A 5,209-nucleotide genomic window follows, 5' to 3' on the forward strand; every position below is an offset into this window, starting at 1 on the left:
AATATGCATGTGGGCTCCATTTAGTGATTAGGGGCATGTTTGTAATTTTAGCCCGTTGAGGGTATAAATAAAATATTTGTGATTATTGTGATCTTTACTATGTGAGAGTGGTGATATATTTGAGATGCACGATCCAAGACAGTCCTAGGGAGTGGTTTAGCTAGAAAGTCACAACGGGACCCGATACCCGACTTGGGGCGAGTCAAGGGGTATTCTGGGCATTAGACATTTAAGCGGAGTATCGGGTTATGAAAATAAATATTTGGAGATATATTTGAAGTTAGAACGTTTAGGGGGGAATATCAGAGAAATTTACCATTTTGCCCTCGGGGACGTTTTTGGTACCCGAGCCTTGGAGGTAACTTAAGTGACTTAGGCTAAGTAAGACAAAGCAGAGAAACATTTAGAATTTTCCCAAACTGACCCTATCATCTTGTCTCTCCCTCTTGTTTTCTCTAGACTTTTCTGAGGGAGACATTGAAGCTTAAGTAGGGAATTGAGGCTCTAGACTTGAGGATTAGCTCAGACTCAACTTGTGGATTCAAGCAGAGGTTAAGGTAAGCTCTAAAAACCTGGTGATCAATTGAATTATGCTGAGTTTTGGTCAGAAATACAAGTCTATGCATGTGAGCTAAGTTGTGAATTACTCTTGGTTGTTTGGATGTGTGTTGGGATTAGTTTCTGTTGGGTAATGTTATTAGGAACATAGTAGAACTATTGTGATGATTAAAATGAGTTGTGGGATTGATTGTGGGTTAAATTGGCTGGGTTTTGGTTGTGAAAATGGGGCATTTTTCTGGGTTCGAAGGGTCAGGCCGTAGCATTGTTCTTGGTGAGTCGCGACCCTCTAGAACAAATGGGAGGCCAGGATGGAGGGCGGGCCGCGGCGCCCCTTTGGTTGGGCCGCGGCGCGTGTTTGCAGAAATGGGAGGCTAAGCCTCTGGATTGAGGTGGGTCGCGACACAAGGCCATGGGGTCGCGACTCTTAGGGGGGGTTTTTGGTCCCCAAGGAGGTTTTTGGCTCGGGAATCCAAAAGTTAAGGCTCGGGATGGATCTTATCACCCGAATTGATAGAATTACAGGTCCCAGATATTAGAATTATAACCCAAAGTTATTTAATGGATTAGAACTTGATGGATGGATGTTGTTGATACGTTGTGACTAGGTTTTCAGTGAGGCTCAGACTAGGGGACTGTGCTCAGGATATCGGTGCTCGGGAAGCTTGAGACACAGGTAAGAAAACTGTTGTACCCGTAGAGCAAGGCGTGGCCCTATAGTTTGTATTGCAGGGCACGACCCTATGTGATTGTGCTACAGGGCGTGGCCCTATAATTTGTATTGCAGGGCACGACCCTATGTGATTGTGCTGCAAGGCGTAGCCCTATTGTTTATGTGTGTATTTGTTGAAGATGTGCTATGTGTTGCATATCTGTGAATGAAAGATGAATACCGAGAACGGCAAGGGCCGAGAACGGCAGGGAGCTGGGTACGGCAAGGGGTCGGGAACGGCGTTAAGCACGTGGAGTGCAAGGCTGAGTACGACAAGGGCCGAGAGCGGTGTTGAGCATGCGGAGTGCACGTCGCCAGGGTGAGACCCTTCTCGGATGCTTGAGACATCCTCACGGTGTAGACCACAAACCCAGGGCCTAGTAAAGCGCTTGGGACGACATGACCGCTATGTGTTTAGCCTGTTGGCTACCTTGTTATATGTTAATTGATAGTTATGCATATGTTGTTTGTTTGTGTTGAGTTTTCTTGCTGGGCTTTGGCTCATGGGTGCTCTATGGTGCAAGTAAGGGCAAGGGAAGGGTCAACCAACCATGAGTATGGAGAGCATGGAGCGACGTGTACATGTTTGGCCTGCCTAGCTGCCACGACCAAGGGTATTTTTGGGAGATGTTATGTATTAAACCTAATTTTGTCGTCTAGTCGACTTTAATCATATTTTGAGTTGTAAATATTTCTAAACAGTATTTTGGGATCCCAAATGTATAACACTTTATAATTTTCAATGAATGATTACATTTTCAAATTATATGACTTTTATTACAGTTTAACTACACTTTTAACCTAAAACCTCGACTAGCGAGTTAATTGCACGTTTAAAACTCACTTAGTAACGGCTCTAAGGAAGTAGAGCGTTACAATAGCACCACCATCAATCAAAGATTTCCCATGCACGCCTCTATTGTCTTTACCATTGACGAACAACTACATCGCCAAAGACCTGCCGCCGACGCTCCAATCTCCACCGCGAGCAACACCACGAATTTCCACCTCCACCTGGTACAAGAGAAAGGAATTCAAACGCTTGGGTCAAAGTGATGGCTTGAATCAGGTGTTGTCGAACATGTACCGTAAAAAAGAAAAAAAACATACTTGCGATCGTATAAATGTAAAATTCTTCGTGTGATCGTATATATGTTAATTTTGGGTTATTGTAGTGTTTAGTGTAAAAACCTCTTTTTTTTTTATTTAGATCAAAATACCCTCAGCCTTATCGATTCATATATATTTTAATAAATATAAATTTGTTTAGAGCATGTTCGGTAATTATTTTTTAATCAATTTTCTGATTAATTAATTAAAAATATGAAAATAAAGTGGGAAAATATGTTCGGTAAGGATATTTTTACTTTTTATTTTATAAAATTAAAATTTATGATATTTTGAAAAATGAATTTTGTTGCTTTTACTTTTTTTTTTATTATCATTTCTCTCTCTCATCTTCCTCATGCAGCACAACAATGGCGATTTCTTCCACTCTCCAAGCCCAGCCTTCTCCCGAAAGCAGTAGTGTTGGTCATGTTGTCTCCAATGATGATAAGCTCTTGTTCTTAGCGCTTATTTTCTATGTGGTTATCGAGAAAATGATATTTGTGTAAGTAAATAAAATCATCTCCCTATATATATGTGTATATATATATTTAAATATAGTTTCGTAGCTTAGAAGCGTTCGAAATGTGAGTCAGAGAAACCAATGAAGAATCACTTCCCTCCCAAACAGTAGTACCTTTCACTTTTGAATCTTTCTCTTGGAAGCATCTATGAAGTTTCTCTTCCAGGTAAAGCATCTTTCTTAATGCGTCTCTCTCTTTAATATTGTTTCATAATTGAGAAAATTGACAAAAGTAAACGCAACTAATGTCCCTTCTTTAAAATCCCATTCCTCTAAAAAAAAAAAGAAATATGACTTTTTTGAACATAATTTCAGTGAAGCTAGGGACTCGTTTGAGAAAGTTTTCACTAGGTATTTGGTTTTCTAATATATTTGTGTGGTATATGTTATGCTTGTTTTCTAATTTGAATACTGTAAAGATCTATGAAATGGTCGTTGGCTTTACTGTATTGAATTTTCTCACTTTACATTTCTAATGCCCATAGCATGTTTGAGAGAATGCCTCAAAGAGCGACATATACGTGTATATATATATATATATATATATTCAATTGGTGTTTGATCTTCAAGAACATGTTTATTTCTACACATAGCAAGTGAGTTTACTATCTCTCTCTATATATATTTATAGTTATGCTAGGATTAATAAAGTTGGTTCTGTATAGACCTTAAATGTTCTTTGTATCAGATTTGGTATTTTTTATATAGCAAATGATGATATTTTAAAGACACCGTGAGGCGGTAGGCATAATCAGGAAAGGGAAAATGTGTTATGTTCATTAACAATCTTCACACAGGAGCTGGTAGGCTTGGAGGAACAACACAGGTTACAGTCAAAAACTACTCTCATGAATTAATTTAACAACATTTTCATGGTAATCCAATCTTTGTGAATCAAAAGTCAGCTTGATGTATTATTGTTGTAGTTTGATCCCTTGACCTCAACTTAGTAATTTACTGGAATGTAAAATTGATTGTTGTTCATTTCTTACATCTTAAGATTTTTGGGGTGAGTGATAATCTAACATAGTACCTTAATAAGAAGTTACAAGTCCAAACTTCTAGCATTACACTCCTGAATTTTAATGTGAGCCAGAGTTGCTATACATGTCGGTATAGTGAACATAAATTATTTGTGCTATTGTGTCTACAGACAACTTTGGTGCCCTAAGAGACAAATTTTATGATGATGAAGTGAGGAAATGGATCTCCTGAATTGGTGTGGAGAACATTGGAAAGACACTTGTAAACTCAAAAGAAAGACCCCCAACATTTGAACAACCAAAGATGACTCTTAAAAAGCTTTTTGAGTATGGAAACATGCTTGTAGAAGAGCAAGAAAATGAAAAGAGAGTTCGGTTTTCAGACAAGTACATGAAAGAAACAGCTCTTGGAGATGCAAATGAGGATGCCATCAAGTGGAAACTTCTATGATTAGAGCTTAGAATCTTAGATTTTTCTCAAGTACTCCTTGACCCAATTATTGTCTATAAATTTCAGTCTTCTAAAAGTGTTGTTGGTGTGTATTGAACTTGTCTGATCTGATTGGTATTACATGTAAGCTAAATTAAATGCGTTTTAATTATATTTAAAAATCATTGTAGGTAATTGATTATGATGTTCAATGCTGAATAGTTAATACTATTAGCAAAAGTTCAACCTATACCACCACTTTACCTACTTGTTAAGTTCTTCTTTTGAAGTCTTTCTTTATTTCTTTTGCTTGGACTCAATATTTTGTGTTGAGTGAGTAGAATATAATGTCCATTGATCTTAAAAATCCATTGTGCCCTTTAATCTGTCTTATTAAGGAAAATATACCAAACAACATGGATTAATATAAACTTGATTCCACTCAAAGTCATATATAATTATTATTTTAGATTGTAATGATATTAACATAATGTCCATATTTCAAAAAAAAAAACATAATGTCCATTGATTTTAAAAATGTTATTTTTGTAATAAAAATTTGTATATTTATAAATTAAAAAACGCAATAGAAAATTTACAAGAGAAAACATAAAATAAATCATCTTAAAAAAAATCTTTAAATTACCTAGTAATAATCACAAAAAATATTTTCATTTTTTAGTTTATGAAATAAAAAATAGAAACATGAATTACCAAACATGTTTTTTGTTTTTTAGTTTTTTAAATAAAAAATAAAAAAAAAAGTTACTAAATAAATTTTTTGTCCTTGTTTTCAAAAATAAAAATATTTACCAAACTTATTTTTATTTTTCAAAAATAAAAAAAAAAAGTAAAAAAGATATTTCTATTTTGTGTTTAAAAATTTAAAAATAAAT

General features: G+C 35.8%; 1 long non-coding RNA gene across 2 annotated transcripts; it reads left to right on the forward strand.

Moving 5' to 3' along the window:
• Positions 1–2,694: 2,694 nt before the first annotated feature.
• On the forward strand, positions 2,695–4,508 carry LOC133805013 (uncharacterized). Of its 2 annotated transcripts, XR_009878750.1 has the most exons (3): positions 2,695–3,066; positions 3,589–3,726; positions 4,054–4,508. It is a non-coding gene; the product is annotated as an uncharacterized LOC133805013 (long non-coding RNA). The 2 variants fall into 2 exon arrangements; XR_009878749.1 differs by lacking the exon at positions 2,695–3,066 and having other exon boundaries at positions 3,073–3,726.
• Positions 4,509–5,209: the final 701 nt, after the last annotated feature.

Source organism: Humulus lupulus, chromosome X (assembly GCF_963169125.1).
Source record: "Humulus lupulus chromosome X, drHumLupu1.1, whole genome shotgun sequence".
Classification (NCBI taxonomy): Eukaryota; Viridiplantae; Streptophyta; class Magnoliopsida; order Rosales; family Cannabaceae; genus Humulus; species Humulus lupulus.